A 24,276-nucleotide genomic window follows, 5' to 3' on the forward strand; every position below is an offset into this window, starting at 1 on the left:
TGTCCCCATGATTCTATTACCTCCCACTGGGTCCTTCCCATGACATGTGGGGATTATTGGAATTATAATTCAGGATGAGATTTGTGTGGGAACACAACCAAACCATAGCAGTAGCCTAATGAGTTCCTATCACTTTCTAAGGTCAAATCCCTAGAAAAAAGTATTTATTCATGTAATTAGTAATTAGTCCTGATTCTCTGATCAAACGTTGACTGATACAAATCTTGCAAAAAAAATTCTCAAAGCATACATTTGTTTCCTACCAGGCCAATGAAATATTTACAAGTCTTACACATCTCATGCCAATTTTTTCCAGAATTCAGTATATTTAAAACATTTTTTTCTCCTGTTTTCAGCCACAGTTAGGATTTTTCTTGTACCACTGCAAGTTTTCATTATTCTCTTTTGCAGGCTCTTCTTTCTTACCCCGTTTCTAATTGTCAGAGCCGTTTCAAGGCCAAACTCTTATTTTTATCTCTACCACGTGTAAGTGAAATTCACTTCTGTATACTGATGACCCAGATTTATAGTTTCTCCCAGGTCCCTTGGACTCCAGACTTGTGTGACCAGTCCACCTCCCTGATATTTCTATTTCCATGTTGAGTGTCATTCTCAAATACCATGTGTGAAAAATACAGCTATTGACTTCCTCCCTTCTCTGCCTTTTGAAACTATCTGGGCCAAGTCTACTCTTTCTCAGCAAATGGTACAGACTACCCAGTTACTTAAGCCACTCATTTGAAAGCCTTCCTTGATCACTTTGGTGTTTTTATAGATTTTGCTGTAATTTAATTAAATATAGGATGCCTCAGGATGAGAACAGAGTGGGTACCCAAAAAGTAGTTTTTGAAGTAATTAAAACTGCGTAAAACAACACTGAAGTTTATTTTCTAAGATAAAAATTTGGTATATATTTGTAATAAGATAAATTAATACAACAAACATATATCATAATATGACTTTATCTTCTATCTTCTTTAACAACTTTATTAACAATGATCACTTATGACTTGATTATAATAAGTAAAAGAAGACTTAAAACTAACCCTGAATAGTATCTACTGAACATTACATGGTATGTTCTTATTCACATCTACACACATATTTATTTCACATTTGAGCATTGAAGTTGCTAGAACTTTATTTATAAATGTTTGTTTCATCAACGAATCTATAAAGTTGAAATATAAGAATATTAAGAAGTTATGTTTGAAGGTAAAAGAGATAGATTCCTGCCTTATACCTATTGTTTACGTATATATGAGAACATATAAATCACTTTACTTCTCAAAATCAGTTTTCACATCTGTAAAATGAAGAAAGTATTATTTACTCTAGCTAGTTTACCAACTGGTTGTGAAAGTTATGCAAAACTGTATATCTGGCAGTAATTTTAAATGATGGAATCAAGTGTATTGTAATAGTGCTAAATAAAAACTGCAGTTTTACTTTCATTGTTAATTCTTTTAATATTATGTTTTTTATTAATACTTCTTGTTTCCCATGTTAAAAACACTGGTGTCAATTTATGCATATTCCCAGGCAAGCCAAAACGATTTTTCAGCCCTTGCTGTCTTCCTTCCCCTATTTTCCCCCATTCTTAGACCAATAAAAGCATAGGACTTAAAGACAATAGAAGTCTTGACCACTAGGAAATACATAGTGGATATAGTTTCCTGTTGTCTTATTACCAAGGAAAAAATACAATCAAGATCTCAGAACATGGCCTTGAATATATAATATAAAATACATAATGTAATGACCTCCAGTTGAGGCAGGGAGGTATTAAGGGTGCTTATTGAAGACACTTCTCCTCCAGTGAAGTCCCGGTCTTGAGTGACTAACATCTAGATTCAGCTTTTACATGTCTACTTTGATAAACCTATTGCTTAGTCTGGGCATACTTCCTAGTCTCAATGCAACCTGTCTCCCTAATTGTGGGTGAATTTCTCAGCATAAATCCTAGTTCTAGATTTTATGCTCTTATAATATGCTAATAGCTACAACAATAATCATACCAATGAGTATATTTCCTCAGCACCTGCTATGTATGTAGCATTTTATACATACTATTTAATATCATTTTTACAAAATTCTGTGGGGTGGATCTCATTATCATCATTTTAATTTTACGGGAGACGTACTAAGGCAGACCATTTTGTATGGAGTAAGCATAGACATAAAGATATGTGAGAGGTAGAATGTGTACATATGTGTATTTAATATACACAAAACGTATATATTACATATGTAAATATATATGTTATACATATAAATGAAATTTTCTACCGAAATTATTTAATCAATTATTAGAATCACTGAGCTTAAGAAAATTATTTTGTTTTATTGTTGTTTCTCTAATACAGGGAGAGGAAGAACAGAACAAGGACACCATGTTAGATTTATAAAGAAATAATGTCAAAATGGTTAATGTAATTCACCAGTTCAATAAACTGGATTACATTTTAGTAGGACAAAAGATCAATGAAAGCTTATTTATATTCATTGGCTGAAGGCTGAAACAGCAACCAGGTAATGCTTTTCCTATCTTTAGGCTCATTAGCTGTGGCTATTTGTGGGGTATCATAACATCCAGATGTTTCTGGACAGCTCAGCTGATTTTTTTCTCTATGTACAGATTAAATAGTAATGGATAGCAGGTGAAAAAATTCAATCAGTAGTCAAGGTCTGAGATTTATTTTTATGTTGCTATTTTTCGTCTCCATATTTTTCAAAAATGTTGATATCTTCATAAAACAGAACTTGAGACACATTCCACTTCTCTCAAGGATGACTATGGTTCAAGGAATGCCTTGTATTTCTTATTTGCATAATATGCTCTTCCATTCCTCTACAGACATGGTAATGAAGTATTATGCTTCCCCCTCTCTGATTACTCTTTAAGAAAATAAAATAATAAGGACTTGAAACATTATTTTTCACATTAACTTGTTCTTTCTACAATAGTCAGTGTCACTTCCCTGAAGAGAATATTGTTGGTGTTCCACAGAGAATGGGAGTAATATTTATTTAGTAGATAATTGAGTTCTACTATGTTATCTCTTACCTCTTATTTTATCTAGTTGAATAATAGATTCTTATTTTTTCTAATAAAAATATACACACATACATATATATATACACATACATATATATGTTAATAATAGAGAGTTGAAATAGCATTTAGAAGAAAAAAACTGATCTATATGTCCAACAGACAATGATACTACTGTACCATTTTAATGGGTAATCAACAGCATTATTTTCTGTTGGTGGTAGTAATTCATATTACCACCTTCCTCCTTCTTACTATTTAAAGAATAGTTACTGTCATGATAAGCCTTGAAAATAAGGTAAAATGTATTATTAAATACATTTCTTATTGTGTATGTGTGTGTATATGTGTGTACATTTGAAAAAAATGGCATTGCCTATCTTCCTCATATATTTATACTTTAACCAAAATATATACTTGTCTTAATCATCCTCATCATGACACTAAGTGTTGATTAATTGCTTGTTTTTAAATGTCACTTTGACAGCCACTGAACAATGAGAACTGATTGTAAGTAGCTTACCTCCTAGGAGGTTGCAGTCTATGGCACACACTTCTCCCCGGATATATACGTCAAAGAAATATAGGGAGTTAGAATAAAAACATCAAATTATAAATAGCTTGTGAAATATCTCCAGAATAGAGCAGTCAAAGGCACATCCATGTCAGTACATTTTATATTCAGGGATCAACACAAGTATATAATTACGATGAAGATCAAAGAGAGTAACTGCAGAGCCTGATGTCCTGACTAGGTGATGATTTACTAACTTAATTATTTCAGAATCTTCTGTGAAAAATGGGGTAACTGCTCTTTAACAGAAGTTGCTCTCAGGTGTGCCATGGAATATGTGATGACATACACAAATAATTATACCTTATTTATTAAAAAATATATCAGAATACATGATGGAGGGTTCAAGTGAATGCTTTTGGATTCTCTTTGCTTAAATAGAAAATTTGCATGAAATGCCATTGTTTTTCTATGTGTCTCTCAGCTCTGGCAGTCAAGAATCAAACTTGCTGGGCTGAGGAAAACTGAGTTTCTCTAAGATACTTAATGTGAGAAGCATGCAAAAATATATGAATTAAAAAAAACTGGGTTTTTCATCAGCTTCAACCTAGATCTTAGAAACAAAGACTATCAAAGAGTATTAGAAACAAAGAGATTTTAAAAATAAAGAGAACTAGACAAAAATGATTAAATATTTTACCTTTGACTTAAAAAAGTTTTTCTGGTAAGCTTTTATAGGTGTATATAAATATGTGTAAACATCTGCATTCTGCAAACTTTAGCATATTGAACATTATTACTTTCCATATCAAAATTAGCAAGAGTATTTAGGCACATTGGCCAATCATATATTTGTGATGCAAATTAATAAACAGAAAAGGGAGAAAGATTCAAAGTTTTCTCACAAATTACAGTTTCCTCTAGACAAAATTAGTAATTTCTTACAATCTTCATTTCACCCACTAATTCTACTTACACTTCATTAGAGCATGAGATATTATAATTTCCATCTCTTTCTCTATCTGTCTCTCTCTTTCAGCAGATGTTTTGTGAAAATAAGTAGGTTTTATTTCAAATCTGTTATTGTAAAAGAAAAATAAGAATAATAAAAAGATTAGGCCAATGTTCAGTTAAATGAACCTATAACTGTACACAGAACATTGCTATTTCCCATTGGATTGTTATTTTAAATACTAATTGACTTTACCTGTACTATTTCATTTATCACTTCAGCAATGTTTCAGGGAACACTTTTTTAAGAATGATTTTTTTTTAAAGTAAAAGATTTCTTTTCCCAAGTTATTTTGTTTTAAAAAAATTTTATCAGGAATCTAGAGCTGCAGCAATAAATGGATTAAAGTCTAATGAAAATTAATTAAATTAGTGTATTCATGTAAAATGTTTCATTAATTGTCTTAGCATCAGGATAACCAAGAAATAGTGCTGGACAAAGTCTTTATCAGGCCAGCGGGCAATTTTGGCTTAGTTTCTTACTCCTTTTATGGTCTTGAGCTATCTCCATAAATGCATCCTTCCTGGTAACCATAGGAACAGTGTCCACTGTGATTTCTTGAAGTGGAAGAACAGCTAGTGTCTAAAGACATCTACAAGGAAATATATGAACATAATTACACCCTAATTATTATATATGATATCTCACATTGTGTATTAGCTGTTAATGTCCTCTGTGCCTGAATGAAGAATTAGATCTGTGACCTTTCCTCCACAGATGATTCTGATGGATGATATTGAAAGCATATTCTTGAGATTTGGGGGAAAGAAAACTAATGAAGGCAATAAAGTATTTTAATTTTATTCATGATGGAGCTTATGAGTGAAAGCTTTTTAAAAAATCCTATTGTACTTAGGCTGCTTCAAATACATCTGTTGGTGGATGAAAACTCACCTAGTGATTTTTGCATCTGTAAGCTGACATTGCATTTTAGAATGTTTTTTCACTATCCCCGTACCATAAAGAAGAATGTGTACCACCTAAAAAATAATATGCTAGACAATTTAATCAATGTTTTTTTATTGTGAAATGTGACTGTTAATATTAAATTAAATCTTAATAATTCACTACATTTTATTTTATGTATATTTATTCCATACACTAAAATGCTATGTTTTCTTCAAAAAAGATATTAAGTGATCAACTTTCTAGCCTTAAAGAAATGTATATTTCATGAGGTTCATAGTAGCAAATTCTTAGTTACTTCATTATTTAATCAAGTTTTGTGAACTGATGTGAATCATTAAGACATATACCTTTGGCCGGGCATGGTGGCTCACGCCTGTAATCCCACCACTTTGGGAGGCTGAGACGGGAGGACCATGAGGTCAGGAGATCGAGATCATCCTGGTTAACAGAGTGAAACCCCATCTCTACTAAAAACACACACAAAAAATTAGCCAGGCATGTTGGCAGGTGCCTGTAGTCCCAGCTACTAGGGAGGCTGAGGCAGGAGAATGGTGTGAACCCAGAAGTTGGAGCTTGCAGTGAGCCGAGACAGCATCACTGCACTCTAGCCTGGGCAAGAGCGAGACTCCGTCCCCCCAAAAAAAAAAAAATTAAATTAAAATTAAAAAATAAAAAGACATCTATCATCAAGATCTGAAAGTAATGTATATTTTTATTATATAACTATATAGCCTTAGTTAATAGCTTTCATATAAAATAGTTATTTATCAATTAGAATTTTAAAAATGTATAAATTTGGCAAGCATTATATGATAAATCTTTCAGGGTAGGAGCTTTTTTATAGGTTAGTCTAACAATGTAAGAATCACAATTTTTATAAATTCTCAAACATTATTTTATCTAACAAATACAAATTTTTTATTACAAAATATGAACTGTTCAAATAAATTATGATATTTAAATGACTAGAATTTTATAAAGTCTTTGAATGGAATTTCTTGTTCTGGCAGAATAATAAAGTCCTGTGCCTAGTATTCAAACTGATTATCCTAAAGACCAAATAATCAGGGAATAATATATTAACTTTCTATAATTGACATTCCTTCTACTAATATATTATTACATGTATACTATTGCTTATAGTCAATCCAAACTTCTGTTTAAATATAAAACTTCAGAAGACCCTCTATGAGGTTGTGACACTTTACAATCATCACCAGAGTATCCTTGCTCCAGAAAAAGCCACCTTACAATGGCACCGAAGACAGATTTAGCTGAAGTACTAGACTCTCTGCTCTCCAGATTACAGAGCAGGCAATATGGCTGGGGGCCAGGCTGCTGTCTAAGCTCCTATTCCCATGCAGGATTTCTACTTCTCCACAGCCTTTGAAGAATGGTACCTCAGGATGTGAGCAATAGTAAAGGTCCCATCCCAGGTAGTTAATTCTAAGTTCAAACAAGGTGGTTGTTGAACAAATTAGAACTATAATATGTGTTATTGTTTTGTATTTATGCCTGTGCATCCCAGAATTCATACTTGTCTGGTCGAGTGCACACTCTCCAACTCAAAAATGATTCATCTCAAAATTTGCAAGAGTTTTTGGACACAAAATAGGGCCAACTTGTTTCTACCTATTTCTCTCTACTTACAGGTTGTATTTATTCCTGCATTCCCTCTAAGGCTTGATTAGAATCTTCTTGACTATGACAAATCTTTGAACTTCTGGTAGAAGTGGCTGCAAAGAGGTTCTGTTAGGGAAATAGAAAATTATGCCTCCCTCCCCAACTTTGTGTCAATAGAGAAGAGATGGAGAATTATTGAGTATATGTTAATTATACACATGCAGACAGTCCATGAGAGACTGCAAAGTATGGACAGAAATTCACATAAATTTATACAGTAAAATAAACAAAGCTTCTGTTATCTCCATGAGAAACAAATGGTTACACTTGTGATGGCATCTTGGACCACCATCTTGAGAGACTCTTCAGTGAATTTTGAAGGTATGAATATGAAGGGGCAGAAAGGACTTGACTTTGCTATATAAAATCAAAAGGCTGGGCCTATTATTATTCTCAAGGAGACACTCTAAGGAAGGGAGATGAATTTGCCACTTTCTCTCCTTAATTAACCTATCGGGGGAACCAGCCCCCAATATTTCAACATAGCTTCTTTCTATTTTCCCTAAGTGTCAGCTGGTGTGAGAAATAAACAGAAAGAGTACAAAGAGAGAAATTTTACAGCTGGGCCTCCGAGGGTGTCATCACATATTGGTAGGACTGTGATGATGACCTCGAGCCTCAAAACCAACAGTTTTTATTAGGGATTTTAAAAGCGGAGGGGGTATACAAACATGGAGTAGGTCACAAGGATCACATGCTTCAAAGGGCCATAAAGATCACAAGGCAAAGGCAAAATTAGAATTACTGATGAGGGTCTATGTCCTGCTGTGCAAGCATTGTCTTGATAAACATCTTAACAGGAAACAGGGTTTGAGAGCAGAGAACCAGTCCGACTCGAATTTACCAAGCTGGAATTTCCCAATCCTAGTAAGCCTGAGGGTATTGCAGGAGACCAGGGCATATTTCAGTCTGTATCTCAACTGCATAAGACAGACACTAGCAGAGCAGCCATTTATAGACCTACCCCCAGGAATGCATTCCTTCCCCAGGGTTGTTCCTTGCTGGGAAAAAAATTCAGTGATATTTCTCCTATCAGCACATCCATCTACAGGCTTTCTGCAAGAAGAAAAATATGGCTCTATTCTGCCCGACCCTGCAGGCAGTCAGACCTTATGGTTATCTTCCCTTGTTCCCTGAAAATTGCTGTTATTCTGTTCTTTTTCAGGGTGCACTGATTTCATATTGTTCAAACACACGTTTTACAATCCATTTGTACAACAGTGATGCTGAGGTGACGTACATTCTCAGCTTATGAAGATAACAGGATTAAGAGATTAAAGTAAAGACAGGCATAGGAAATTATAAGAGTATTATTAGGGAAGTGATAAGTGTTCACAATTTATGTTCAGAGATTGCAGTAAACACAGGCATAAGAAATTACAAAAGTATTAATTTGGGGAACTGATAAATGTCCATGAAATCTTCACAATTTATGTTCTGCCTCGGCTCCAGCTGGTCCCTCCATTCTGGGTTCCTTACTTCCCGCAACATTAACCAAAGAAAATTTCCTTATTTTAATGTTATAATTTCTTCCATAACGAAATACCTTGGAACCCACATGCAGATTTGTATTTCTGCAGCCATCTTTAGTTTGTCAATTATCAATACATACATAATAATAAATGTTATATAATGTAACCAATAAGTTGCTACCCATTACATGATTAAAATCATATTAATAAAAGTCATACTGAGAAGTTTGGAACCTGGGTTTTTAAACAGGAAGGCTAAATTCTTACAAGTGTGAGAAATTAGACATTTTTATGCTAGGTACATCCAGGTGTCATCCTGGCTTTACATCTGCTTTTGAGAAATAGGGAAATGGTAAACAGTCATATTTCTTTGAAAAACAGAAACAGAACAAAAAAGGTGCTGAAGCTGCAGAACTGATGACTTTTTAAAAATTTAGATGTAGAACACAATTAAGCTGGGTGATATTTATCAAAGTGCTCTATGTCTGCATCTCAGAATCCCTTATATCCGTTCCAAAGTAAATCTTTCCAAAGAATAAAAACTCTTTTGTCCATTCAACCTTAATTTTTGTCACAATATCCAATTTTACTAGTACTTTATGGTTTCACTACTATTTCCTATATGGTATTTTATTTCATTCCTATAACCTGATGAATTTAATATTATTATTATATATACATAATAAAAAACAAAGATTAGAAATATCAGTTGATTTTCCCAAGGTCATGTAGCCAGTAAGTGAAGAGGTCAAACTTCTGACACCAAAGCCACAACTCAAAAACATAGTGCCTGTCTTGCTTACAGAGTTATACTTGGGTATACAAAAGTGAAGCGTGAATCACAGTCTTTGAAATGTAAGAAGGTGAAATATTTTAGGGGACAAAAGGAAGAAAATATGAACACATAGTCTTTAAATATTGTTTAAACTTTATGAAGTAGTGTCTAATACCACATTGTATATGCAAGAAAGAGATGCTTTATGCATTTAGAGAAAAAGATTATGTATGTTGAAATGTTCAGGCAAATATTCACGATGAAAGTAGGACCTGTATTCAAACTTGAAAGCTGGTTAAGATTTTGAGAGATGTGAGAAACAGGAGTCAAGGCAACATTTTAATTGTGTCTCACCTAATTCTTGGAGAATAAAGACACTAGTCCATGTCAGTATCCCAGATATTTCAGGGACTTATACCAAGTAAGATCTGAAACTACATAAAAAGTAATTTGAACTTTTATGGCAGTTTTAAGCGGACAGTAAGTTTATGTAAGGTGCTAGTCAATAAATAAATATATTGTCCACAACTGAAATAATGATCTGATATTGATGCCTACTTTAAGTAATATATAAAATGGTAAATTAAAGTCCATAATTCTCAAGACCCTCTTTTAGGTTGTTTTGGATTTTGTTGTTATTTTATTTTTTATTACTAACAGAAGCTCTTTTCCATGGCCAGCTCTGACTTTAATTTCTTCTTTTATCTAACTTAGACTCTAAGTATTCATACTTTCCCTGATCACATCTCATTCCTCTTCCACTTACAAAAGGAGAGACCCAGAGCTTCGTGAATAAATTACTCATGAAAAGTGGCACTTTGAAGGCAGAAAGGGATGAATCTTTCACAAATCACAGGTCAAAATGTTGAACATGGAAGGAAGTCAGTACAAAAAGCCTATGGACATACTGGCAGCACTGAGAATGCCTTTCTTCCCCATTCTTTCATTATAAATTTTAGGTTTTCACATTATAATACCTTTAAATAGTTTAAGTTCTGAACCGTCTGGCCTACATAAATTTGCATAGCTGGATTAATCTCATAGAGTTTAAGTACTTAACCTAAATTTAATCTAGCATTAGAGTGAAATAATTATGTCAAAATACCTGTCTTGCAAATGTAATCAATTTAAAATAATATATCTTTGCGTTTTTATACGAAGATTTAATTTCAGCTGAAATGACTGGCTAATATCAATATTACAAATGGCATAACCAAACTGTTAAATTGACTCACAGTCTAAAAAGTAAGTATGGAAGGCAAATTTCCGCTATTAAACTAATAAGCAAGGAGCACCACTTGTAGTGCAATGCATTTTTATTTTAGGACTTCTGAATAATAGAGCAACACTAACTGGGACAATAAAGAATAAAGTATCGTGAAGTGTGGCAAAATGAATTCAAAAATGTATGAACTACTAAAAAAGTTTAAAGTGTACATAAACACATAGGTCTTGGACGATTCATAGAAAAGTAGTAATCCAGATAACATTATTGTATTAGCAAAAAGCCTGGACTTTGTGTGATATGAGCAAGATTTTGAACTTGAGCTAAAAAGCACATCTATTTGAAAAAGAGGATCTTAATCATCAAAGCAAGGCAGCCTAGGACAGAGATAAAATGGAAAATAATGTTTATTTAAACATTACAAATGTATCAGGAACTCTGTTAAATTACTCTGTTAACTAAATGTTAAATAACTCTGTTATTGAATTCAACAAATTGACCTAAGTTATAGAGGAACCCCAAGATTTGTCTTGCCAGTGGTATTACAACATATTAAAAAACCATAGTGTATTCAGATTTCTGACTTTCACAAAGTAAATCCTTTGCTGTGTTATAGTCATAACATACATCTCATTCATTAACTGGGACAGAAACGTTAGTAAAATGCATCTATTTAAAGGTTAATATTTTATTTACTATAGCACCATAAACACTAATGCCCAGAAATATGAGTTTACTTTGTTGTAACTTATTACAAAACTAAATGCAGGTACTGTTGTCTTAATCCAGCCCAGCCATATATACAGAAATCTACTAAAAGCATATGAGAAATATAAAAAAAAAAAATTAAAATGCTCCAGATTTGATTCTCAATTATGTTACTCTTAAGTTTTAGGAGCCAATAGAAAATACATTACTATTTTAAATTGTATTAATATTTAATAAATTTAATAACAAAAAGCAAAATGGTGAGGCAAGATCATTATTGATGATATTATTACCATGTTAGGGACATGATAAGCAAGTAGTGGTCAGAATAATCAACCTTCATGAAATTTTCCTACATTTTATTTTAGGAGTAATTTCCAAATAACAAAATAAGCTAAGATTGGGAATTTATTTTACAAATCCTGAAAATAACCTGGGCGTAGTATAAATTTAATCAATACAATTCACTTAAGTATTTAATTAATCTCTAATGCATCTCATGTAAATAATGGCTATTCAGACTGATAAACCTGCCATACTGCAAGTGTTGAATAACTCACAAAAGAGAGAAAATACTTAGATTTATCATACTCTAGTTTGAATATACCATTTATTAAGTTTTGTTTGATTCTCCCTAGGTCTAGCATTAAGATATTCAATCTAATAAACTTAAAAGTTTTTCACAATGAAAGAGGGAGGATATTCTATTAACTAACATCAGAATGCTCACATTGCGGGGGACAATCACACCAAATTATGGTAACTGCCATAAATATTCACTTTTAAGATATAATTTGACATCTGTAGTAATAATGGTAATCAGAAACTCAACTGCCATTACTTGGTATCAACTTTATACTTGCAATATACTAAATGTCTCACTTCTTTTCACATTTTCTTCCCAGGACAAGTGAGTTTGAGAAACTTAGCAGAAATCACATATTTTTCAAATGGTAAAACTTTGGTTTGTCTGTCCCGTCAAGTATCTAGTCACTGCATTCTACTTAAAACACACTAGGAAACACACTGTATTACTTTAAGATTAAATTAATTCTTTATTCTGATATTAACTCCTTATTAGTAAGAAATTCACTAAATTTTGAAATTGTTTTTCACCTTCCCTACCTCTGCACCTACAAGCTGGCCCCTTTTTCTCTTTTGAAGCTGTGGGAAGATAAGGATAAAGGCATATTTGCAAGTTTTTGGCAGCATCAATTGCAGTGTCTGAAGCAAATTCATTTTGCAGCCTTGAAAAATGAAAGATGCAGTGAGGGGGCGAAGATGGAGGACAACTGAGAATTTCTTTCTGCTTTATACCACTTACTGTATGTTGATTTCTAGTAATTAACCTTGAGCAAAATCTCATATTTCAATTTTTTAATTTTTAGACTAAAATTTGATACAGGTTTAATATATTTTTGTGTAATGTCTGTAACCTTTTTCCCCATGATTTCTCAGAATTACTTATAATTGCCCTATTTTATTTTTATATGTCCAAAAAGGCATGGTTATCAAGGGTAATTATTATATTAATAAAAAGTAATAGATCATTTATTTGCAAATTGTTTTATAATATTAAAACATTTTTACTTAAATTATGCTGTTCCATTTTCAGAATAATTCTTTGAGATAGAGATAAATTACTATTTCTGTTATTGCATGGGGATAATTGGGACAAACTATACTACATCAGCCAAAGGCAGGAAGAATAATAATTTTCTTTCTTTTTCTTTGTCTCCATTGATTTGTTAACCATTGGTGAAACATCAACAAACTTTACAAATAATACATGAGCATAAAGCAAATGAAACTGTATTGAAGATTGATGCATAAATGACCCACACAAAAACCAATAAAATCAAAGATAAATGAATCACAATTCTTGCAAAGTTTATTTTTTAGAATGCTTTAACTGTGTATCAATTACTCTAATATCATGATTTCAATAAATAATGTGACATTCTTAGGGAAAAGGAACACATTACAAATCAATGCAAAACAATGATTTAGCCACAAGAGTTTAACAGCAACAGCAAGCTTTGTTTTTCTCCCCTCTGGGAGACATTTCTGAAACAGATTTTTTTCAGAAGCTCTGCAAACAAAGCTTTGCATGTATCATCACATTGTCATTTCTCTCCTTCTGGCTATCTTTATTCATAAACCTCAAATATTATTGAATTTGTTTATTTACTATGTGGTTGGAATTACTCTTAACTAGAAACCGGGGATTTCTAATCCTCTTAAGCCAAATTATTTTCCTTCTCAACTATGCACTAATGCTCTCATGATTTCTTGTTGATAATATAACATGTTCTTTAATCGGTACTTTCACTAATACAGTAGGACTTACATGGTTTCAGACTTCTCCTGCCTTGCTTGTGCTTTCCCCCAGGTATGAATTATGAGGGACATCAATGTGTGACACAGAGTGGAAAATTAGACGAGCTCACATCACCTTATTTCAAATTCTTACTTTTTTTCCCTATTGAGAAAAATTTCACCTTACATATACTATAGAATTCACTAACGGTATATTTGCATCAGGATTAGAGGTACTTAGAGCATCAGATCTACTTCTAAGTCCATTTCCATTTCAAAATCATGTTTACTTACTGTTTATATCAGACATAGCCTACATTTTGGCTTTATATAGGGGGAAGGGAAAAGATGAGGGTGGCTGTAGGGAGACCCCCTGAAACTATTGCTACAGAATAAAAGATGAAATGCTCCTGATTATTGTAAATACAAAGTTGCATGCAGGATTGTGTAAAGACAATGCTAGGTTGGACTGCCAGAACGAGCCAACAGCGCGTGATGTGCTTCCCCCTGCAGAGAGCCTATGAATGGACGTGCAGTCAGGGAGGTTTCACATCACCAAGATTCCTATCCCAGAAAAGCACATGTTCATAGCTCTGGGAATGGAATGCGACCCTTGTGGAGGGCCTATAAATAGACACATGGGGGGGCACCTGTCCATATGGATAAGATAGGGCTATAAACGCCCTCATCTTGCCACGGCTCTTCCAGGCCTCTTTAGGGTTAAGGCATGCTCCCTTCTGAGAATTTCTGGTCTAACCGGTTATCTAGCTTCACGTCCTGTTTCCATGGATTGTTTGTAACCAACTTTTGTGGCAATTGTTACTGCTGATTAATATCTTGCTAATCATAGGTTATGGAAAGATTGTGTTTCTGTTTTAAGGCTCTGTTAGAAATTACTGATGCACACACTACATTGTAAATTCTTATCTCTGTATACTGTACTTCTACATACAAATGTACTATACTTCTACATACAAATGTTATGTTAAAGAATTACTTCATCTCCAAGTGACCATCTCACCTCATAATCAAATGACCCTAAATCCCTCATTAACCTACGCCCGCCCTCACTAAACTTAATAATAAATGCTGGTATATCCAGTGCATTGTTGGCACCGCGGGACCAGAAGGTGGTGACCCCCCTGGACCCAGCTTTCACTATCATGTGTGTGTCTATTATTTCTCAACCTGCCGATCCGCCTAGGGAAAAAGAGAGAGCCCCGTTGCATTGTGGGCTGCTGGCCAGATCCCACAATAGGTGGCTAACACGGTTTTAACTCCATTCACAAAAACTGATTTTTAGTAAATAAAGGCTTTTAAAAAAAATTTGAGCTAGCATAACCTGAAAATTTTAAAAATATTATATGTACATATTTTTCTATATATTGTAATGAATTTGGTTTTATAATATGATGATATATTGGGATCTCTACACTTTATTACATATAGAAATACTTGTATATGGAATGTGGGGAATTTTAAGTTAAGTTTCAAACAGAGACAATACTAATAAATTTAAAATACATCTATTTATTAAGAGATTAACTTAATTATTATTATTTATGATTATTTAGCATGAAGAAAATTAAGGCAAAACCAGAAATATATTAGCCTTTAAGTATAAGAGCTATTGCCCAAATGCAAGTAAGAGGTTTTTTAAATGAATATGAGACATAAAATACAAAGTATTCAAAAGTTTTATTTCATTAAAATTATACTCTATAATTAAGTTCCATATTTCAAATACTATTACTATTAGCTTTATCATATGGCTCATCATATTATTTATTTTTACTCTAAAAGACTTTTGGACCCTTCCTAATATCAAATTAATTCCAAGAGGTAAAAATAATATCATTGATGCTGTTTAAAAGTGATAGCCTTAGTCTCTCCCCTTTATGGTCCTTATTGTTCTTTTATTAGGTTATTTAAAAAAATTATCTGAGATACTTCAATACTCCTGCTATAATCTTATTACAGTTCTATTTACCAACCTGATGAACTCTAAATTCATTCCTCATCTGGTTTCAGATAGAATTTTAGCTTAAATTTAAATATTTCCTACTCACTTGGAGTCCATCCATATCAACTTATTCTTTACATGTACAAACTTATGTGTTTATTTATTTCTGCTATGTTGTACATGGTATTTCCTTAATTTGAGATGTCTTATATACAATATCTTTAGCCTCAATAGTGTATACCAATCTTTTTGGAATAAATCATGCTTTTACCCTCTATATAGTCTTCCTTTTAATCTTTTACTTTGTAATTAGTAATGCTAGCTCCTGTTGGTCTGCCACATCTATCAAGCCCAGGACATAATCTCAATTTTGCCATTCACTTTAGTATTTTAATGTTTGGTTCTTCATATTAAAATTATTATCCTGATCTCACACAGATAATTGATTTCCCCAGAATCAAGGAATAGGGTTGGTGGCATCAAGTCTAGGATGTTAGTTCAACTATGGAACTATTTATAATCACTGCATCATTTTGAAACTGAACATTAGGCCCTCTTTCTACCTGATCATAGCTATATAATACTTCTTGTCATTTCTTTCTGCTTTTGTTACATTCCTTACATTTTCTGTAACTCTCTATGTTGACCCCTCTCTACTCACAACACAGAAATAAATATTATGCTTTATAGAAATACTATGTAGACTTCATAAAAGAAACAGAGCACTGTATATAGCTACCTAATCTGTCTTTTTACTTATATTGAATAATCAAGCATGAGGCTGTGTCCCCCACAATGTAGGCGCTCAACAAATGTTTGTTGAACAACGAATAAATAAATAACAAACATTTCAGTTTTTGACATGCTAAGTTAGAATTAACAAAACCATACTATTTGCATTGAATTTTTTTGGTGTTTTATTTTCTAGAGCATTCTAGGGTATATCCAGTTAATTTAAACAGAATGTGATAATTATCAAGGAAAGTCTAAAAAGTGTAGAAAGAAATATATTCCTGCTTTGCCTTCAAGAAGGCTTAACTACTTCTTCAGGAGACTATCTCTAATAACGTTAATTCTCTGTTTTAAGTCACAGGTTCCTGAGAACAATTACTACACGCAGAATGAAAATAGCTCATGCCATTCAGGTCAAAAATGACTCATATCAAATGTCAAAGGTCAAGAAATTGAAAATATAAGCTGCTATTTTCTAGAATAACCCTCTACAAGAGGACATTTAAGCCTAGCAGTGCTGCCTAGAACTGAATGAATCCATAACATTAATGAACATTGTTTCTAAACACAATTTCAAAAAAAGTATTCAAACATTTCTTTTCACCAAGGGAGACACCTTCAGAATGAAATTTCTGTGATATGCCTGAAGTAAATCAATCTCTGTGTCATGAAATTTTCCAAAATATTTGTTAAAAGTAACAATCATCTTACTTAATCCTTCAAGCTTGTTAATTACTACAACACTTAGCAGAACGAGAAAGACTGGTATAAAAAGATTGAGATGTACTATATTCTTTATTCAGTTCAAAAATAGTTTTTCATCGCATCTACTCGATATTAGTCCTGGAAAACTCTGCGATTTATAGAAAATGCATCTTTTTATTTATTAAGATAGAAAAAAAGGACTTCTATTTTAATCAGTTTGGACTTCTATAACGAATTACCATACACTGGGTTATTTAAATAAGAGAAATTTATTTCTCATAGTTCTGGAGTCTGTAAAATCAAAAATCAAGGTACTGGTATATCCAGTGTCCAGTGAGGACAGGACTATTTCCATGGTTGGTAGATGTCCACGTTCTTGTATCCTCACATGGCAGAGAGCAGAGAAAGCGGAAGAAAAGTCTCTCCTGTCTGTTTTTATAAGGGTGCTACTTCCATCATGAGGGCTCTTGTGACCTAATTACCTCCCACAGACCCCATCTCCAAATACTATAACATTGGTAATTAGAGTTTCAACATACGAATTTTAGAAGAATACATTTAGTCCATACGCTCCACCCCTAGCCTCCCCGAATTCATATTCTTCTCACATGCCAAATGCATTGATTCTATCCCAACATTCCCCAAAGTCTTCAGTTATTTCAGCATCAACTCTAAAATTAAAAGTCCAAAGTCTCAGCTAAATATTATCTAAATCAGGGACAAATGAGACTTGTGGTAAAATTCATCCTGCAGTAAAATTGCTCTCCAGCTGTGAAGCTGTGAAACAAAGTAATGTGCTTCAAAAGTACAATGGTGGGAGAGGCATAGGATAGACATTTCCATTCCAAAAGAGACAAATAGGAAGGAAAGAAGAGGTGAGAGTTCCCAAACAAATTCAAAACTTAGCAAGGCAAAGTCCATGATATCCTAAGGCTCAAGAATAATCCTCTTTGCTTTAATGGCTCTGCTTTCCAGACCCCCTGGGGTGGCACCTTCACTTCCACAACCTGACATAATGCTGTCCATGCCGGGTTCCCCAGAAACAAACATTCAGTCCATAGAAATTTGTGCTTGAAAGTTTTTTTCATCGCTAATATATATTAGCAGGCATCTTTGTATCCGTTAGGTAAAGAGTAGCTCATTTTGGAATTAGAGAATTGGAAGAACAAAGCCAAGTGAATCAGGGTACATGCATACGTGTGTGAGTGTGTGTGTGTGTGTGTGTGTGTGTGTGTGTGTGTGTGTGTAAAGAAGGCATACAGTTTAAGGAAGACAACATTAAAATGTTAGGACATAGAAACCAATGGAGGAGACCACCCCTCATATTGTCTTATGCCCAATTTCTGTCTCCAAAGAAAGAAGAAGTAAAAACTAAAAGGCAGAAATGAAATCCACAAGCAGGCAGCCCGCCGCCACACACTGGGCCTGGTAGTTAAAGATTGACCAGGACCTAATCAGTTATTTGCATAAGAAAAGCACTGTGAAGATCCCTGTCCTGTTCCCTTCCATTCTAATTACCAGTGCATGCAGCCCCCAGTCATGTACCTACCCCCTGCTTGCACAATCGATCACAACCCTCTCACGCGGACCCCCTTACAGTTGTGAACCCTTAAAAGGGACAGGAGTTGCTCACTCAGGGAGCTCAGTTGTTGAAGACGTGAGTCTTGCTAAAGTTCCTGGCTGAATAAAGCCCTTCCTTCTTTAACTCGGTGTCTGAGGGGTTCTTGTCTGCAGCTTGTCCTGCTACATTTCTTGGTTCCCTGACCAGGAAGCGAGGTGATTAACAGATGGTAGAGGCAGCCCCTTAGGTGACTTAGGCCTGCCCTGTGGAGCAACCCTGAGGGGGACTCCACCAGCTTGAGCAACGCAGGACGCGGATCCTGAGAGCGCTCCCGGGTGGGCAATTGCCCCAGTGGAACGCCTCACCAGAGCAGCGCTTGACAGGCCCCCATGGAGGATCAACACAGCGGCTGAACACCGTGAAGGAACTGGCACTTGGAGTCTGGACATCTGAAACTTGGTAAGACTAGTCTTTGGAACTTGCCTACTCCATTTGAGCAGAAGCGTGGCCTGATCACTCATGGCATGTCCGTACCAACACTTTGTTTTTTTGTTTTTGACTTGATTTGGATTGCTTCATACTTTGGTTTTAGTTTTGACCTGGCTTGGACTTCCTGATACTCTGATTTCGGTTCTGATTCTGATTTGGTGTAAACTGAAAAAGTGTGTGTGTGCCCTTTTTACCTGTTCTTTGTTTTGTGGTGTGTGTGTGGTGTGAGCGTGGTGTTTTGTCTTGAGAAAACATGGGTCAGGCACAAAGTAAGCCCATCCCGCTAGGAACTATGTTGAAAAATTTCAAAAAGGGATTTAAGGGAGACTATGGAGTTACTATGACACCTGGAAAACTTAGAATTTTGTGTGAGATAGACCGGCCAGCATTAGAGGTGAGTTGGCCGTCAGAAGGAAGCCTGGACAGGTCCCTTGTCTTGAAGGTATGGCACAGGGTAACCTGTAAGCCAGGGCACCCAGATCAGTTTCCGTATATAGATTCTTGGTTACAGCTAGTTTTGGACCCCCACAGTGGTTAAGAAGACAGGCAGCAACAGTACTAGTAGCAAAGAGACAGTTAGTTAAGGAAGGTTCGCGCTCCACCCACCAAGGGAAGTCAGCACCAAAAAGTCCTGTCCGACACAACACCAGAAGAATCATGGCAGGAATTGGTACCAGCAGCACCCCCCCGCCTATCGAGAGGAAGGACTCCCAACTCCTGAGCCCACAGCACCTACAACTCCACCAGATAGCAACGCTCCTAGACCACCCAGAGTAGACAAAAGAGGAAGTGAAGCCACAGGAGAAACTCCTCCCTTGGCAGCTTGCTTACGGCCCAAGACTGGAATCCAAATGCCCCTGAGAGAGCAGCGATATACTGGGGTAGATGAGGATGGACACCTGGTGGAAAGGTGTGCCTTTGTGTATCAACCTTTCACCTCTGCTGAACTCCTCAAATGGAAAAATAATACTCCATCTTACACCGAAAAGCTTCAAGCTTTAATTGACTTGCTCCAAACTATTATACAGACTCATAATCCTACTTGCCCCCAAGTAGGATTGCCACCAGCTGCTCATGTACCCCTTTAATATAGATGAAAGGCGAAGGGTGCTCCCGGCGGCAACTAAGTGGCTAGAGGAGCATGTCCCAGCCAATTACCAAAATCCCCAAGAATATATAAGAATTCAGCTGCCAGGAACAGACTCCCAATGGGACCCGAATGAGGGACCAGACATGGAGAGGCTAAGACGGTAACGTGAGGCATTAATAGAAGGTCTAAAGAAAGGGGCTCAAAAGGCTACAAATGTAAATAAGGTTTCTGAGGTCATCCAAGGAAAAGAGGAGAGTCCAGTGCAATTCTATGTAAGACTGTTTGAGGCTTACGGTATGTACACTCCTTTTGATCCAGATAGCCCTGAAAATCAGCGCATGATTAACATGGCTTTAGTTAGTCAAAGTGCAGAAGATATCAGGAGAAAATTGCAGAAACAGGCTGGGTTTGCGGGTATGAATACCTCACAGTTACTGGAAATAGCCAATCAAGTGTTTGTAAATAGAGATGCAACAAGCCGCAGAGAAAGCCGTAAGGAAGGCGAACTCCAGGCCAGGTGAAACGCCAACTTACTGGCCATGGCCGTTAGGGGAATTCCCCTGAAAGGAGAGGGAAAGGGGGGTTCCGGGAAGAATACCCAGTCTAATCGCCCACGCTTGCAAGGTAACCAATGTGCCTATTGTAAGGAAATAGGATATTGGAAAGATAAGTGTCCCCAACTGAAGGAAAAGCAAGGTGATTTGGAACAAAAGACCTCAGATAAAGATGACGGAGCTTTGTTCAATCTGGTTGAAGGGCTATTGGACTGAAGGGGACCAGGCTCAAGCACTCCCAAGGAGCCCATGGTCAGGATTACAATTGGGGGCAAGGACATTAAGTTTTTGGTCGATACTGGTGCTGAACATTCAGTAGTGACCATCCCGGTCACCCCCTTATCCAAGAAAACCATTGATATAATGGGAGCAACAGGAGTTTCCACTAAGCAGATGGTCTACCATGGACCTGCTTGGTGGGGGGACATGAAATAGTTCACCAGTTCTTGTACATGCCTGACTGTCCCTTGCCCTTGCTGGGAAGAGACTGGCTTAGCAAGTTGAGAGCCACCATCTCCTTTACAAAACAGGTCTCTTTACAGCTAAAGTTACCAGGAACAGGAGTTGTCATGGCTCTTATGGTCCCCCAGGAAGAAGAATGGAGACTTATTCTAACCGAGCCAGGCCAAGAGATAAAACCAGCTCTAGCTAAGTGATGGCCTCGAGTATGGGCAGAGGATAATGCTCCGGGACTGGTGGTCAACCAAGCCCCCGTACTCATAGAAGTTAAGCCTGGGGCCCAACCAATCAGACAAAAGCAGTATCCGGTTCCCAGAGAAGCTCTCGAAAGAATCCAGGTTCATCTCGGGTGCTTGAAAGCCTATGGAATTATAGTTCCTTGCCAGTCTCCATGGAACATCCCCCTCCTGCCTGTCCCTAAGCCAGGGACCAAGGACTACCAACCAGTACAGGACTTGCACTTGGTCAACTAAGCTACAGTGACTCTGCACCCAACAGTTCCTAACCCTTACACATTGTTAGGGTTGCTGCCGGCTGAGGATAGCTGGTTTACCTGTCTGGACTTAAAAGATGCCTTCTTTAGCATCAGAATAGCTCCCCAGAGCCAGAAGCTATTTGCCTTTCAGTGGGAAGATCCGGAGTCAGGTGTCACTACTCAGTACACTTGGACCTGGCTTCCCCAAGGGTTCAAGAACTCCACTACTATCTTCAGGGAGGCCCTGGCTTGAGACCTGCAAAAGTTTCCTGCTAAAGAGCTAGGTTGTCTTGCTCCCATACGGGGACGACTTTCTGCTGGGACACTCCACAGCAGTCCGGTGCGCAAAAGGGACAGATGCCCTGCTTCGGCACCTGGAGGACTGTGGGTATAAGGTGTCCAAGAAGAAAGCTCAGATCTGCAGACAGCAGGTACGCTACCTGGGATTCACTATTCGGAAAGGGGAGCACAGCCTGGGATCAGAAAGAAAGCAGGTCGTCTACAGCCTATCAGAACCTACAACCAGAAAGCTAGTAAGGGAATTCCTAGGAGATGTGGGGTTTTGCAGATTATGGATTCCAAACTTTGCAGTGCTAGCCAAACCTTTGTATGGGGTTACAAAGGGGGGCGACTGGGAGCCCTTTGAATGGGGGCCTCTACAACAGCAAGCCTTTTGTAACTTAAAGGAAAAAATTATGTTGGCCCCAGCCCTAGGACTACCAGATTTGACAAAGCCCTTTACAATCTGTGTGCCAGAAAGAGAAAAAATGGCAGTTGGAGTTTTAACCCAGACTGTGGGGCCCTGGCCAAAGCCAGTGGCCTCTCAAAACAACTACATGGGGTTTTCAAAGGCTGGCCACCATGTCTAAGGGCCCTGGAAGCAACAGCCCTGTTAGCACAAGCAGATAAACTAACCCTTGGGCAAAACCGGAATATAAAGGCCCCCCCATGCTGTGGTAACTTTGATGAATATCAAAGGACATCATTGGCTAACAAATGCTAGATTAACCAAGTACCAAAGCTTGCTAAGTGAAAATCCCCACATAACCACTGAAGTCTGTAACACCCTAAATCCCGCCACCCTGCTCCCAGTATCAGAGAGCCCGGTCAAGCATAGCTGTGTAGAGGTGTTGGACTCAGTCTATTCTAGCAGACCTGACCTTCGGGACCAGCCATGGGCATCAGTAGACTGGGAGTTATACGTAGACAGAAGCAGCTTCATCAACTCACAAGGAGAAAGATGTGCAGGATATGCGGTGGTAACTTTAGATGCTGTCATTGAAGTCAAACTGCTGCCACAGGGCACTTCAGCCCAGAAGGCTGAGCTCACTGCTTTAACTCGGGCTGTAGAACTCAGTGAAGGTTAAGACTGTAAACATCTACACTGACTCTCGAAATGCCTTTCCAACCCTCCAAGTGCATGGAGCATTATATAAGGAATAGGGCCTGTTAAACTCTGGGGGAAAGGACATAAAATATCAACAGAAATTCTACAATTACTGGAGGCAGTGTGGAAACCTCAGAAAGTGGCAGTCACGCACTGCAGGGGAAACCAGCGAGCCTCCACCTCAGTGGCATTAGGAAACTCTGAAGCTGATTCAGAAGCTCGAAAAGCAGCATCTACCCCTTACTGGGCATCGATAGCAGCCCCCTTACTCCCTCAAACACCTGACCTGGTACCTACCTATTCTAAAGAAGAAAAAGACTTCTTCCATGCAGACGGGAGGCGAATAATAAAAGGAGGATGGATCAGACTGCCAGATGGGAGTAGCTGTGCCACAGTTGCTGGGAGCCACAGTCATACTGGCCATGCACGAAACCACTCATCTAGGTCAAGAGTCATTTGAAAAATTGTTAGGCTGGTACTTGTACATCTCACACTTGCCAACCTTTGCCAGAGCAGTAGCACAACAGTGCGTTACTTGCCAACAGCATAATGCGAGGCGAGGCCCCGCTCTTCCACCTGGCATACAAGCTTATGGAATGGCTCCTTTTGAGGATCTTCAAGTGGATTTCACAGAAATGCCAAAATGTGGAGGTAACAAGTATTTGCTGGTTCTTGTGTGTACTTACTCTGAGTGGGTGGAGGCTTATCCAACACGAACTGAAAAGGCCTATGAGGTAACCCGTGTGCTTCTCCGAGATCTTATTCCTAGGTTTGGACTGCCCTTACTAATCGGCTCAGATAACAGACCAAGTCACCAACAGGTGACTTGGTACAGAAGACACCAAAGGCATTAGGAATCACTTGGAAGCTACATGCCGCCTACCGACCTCAGAGTTCCAGAAAGGTGAAGCAAATAAATTGGACTATCAAAAATAGTTTAGGGAAAGTATGTCAGGAAACAGGATTAAAGTGGATAAGGCCCTTCCTCTGGTATTGTTTAAAATTAGATGCACTCCTTCTAAGAAAACAAGATACTCCCCTTATGAAATACTGTATCATAGGCTTCCTCCTATACTACAGGGGCTTCCAGGCACTCCCTGAGAGTTAGGTGAAATTGAATTACAGTGACAGCTACAGGCTTTAGGAAAAATTACACAAACAATCTCAACTTGGGTAAATGAGAGGTGTC

The 24,276-nt window shown here is 36.8% G+C and overlaps 1 long non-coding RNA gene across 2 annotated transcripts in view; it reads right to left on the minus strand.

Annotated features, from left to right (window-relative positions):
- Nucleotides 1-2,596: 2,596 nt before the first annotated feature.
- The window catches only part of LOC134756575 (uncharacterized), a 37,423-nt gene continuing 15,743 nt past the window's right edge, over nucleotides 2,597-24,276 (minus strand). The window contains exons 4-6 of one of the 2 annotated variants that reach the window (XR_010129368.1): nucleotides 5,064-5,173; nucleotides 4,546-4,646; nucleotides 2,597-2,898 (exon numbers count right to left, since the gene is read on the minus strand). This is a non-coding gene — a long non-coding RNA (uncharacterized lncRNA). The remainder of the gene's footprint in view (nucleotides 2,899-4,545; nucleotides 4,647-5,063; nucleotides 5,174-24,276) is intronic. The other variant, XR_010129367.1, reaches the window with a different exon arrangement.

The sequence above is a fragment of the Gorilla gorilla genome, chromosome 10 (genome assembly GCF_029281585.2).
Source record: "Gorilla gorilla gorilla isolate KB3781 chromosome 10, NHGRI_mGorGor1-v2.1_pri, whole genome shotgun sequence".
Classification (NCBI taxonomy): domain Eukaryota; kingdom Metazoa; phylum Chordata; class Mammalia; order Primates; family Hominidae; genus Gorilla; species Gorilla gorilla.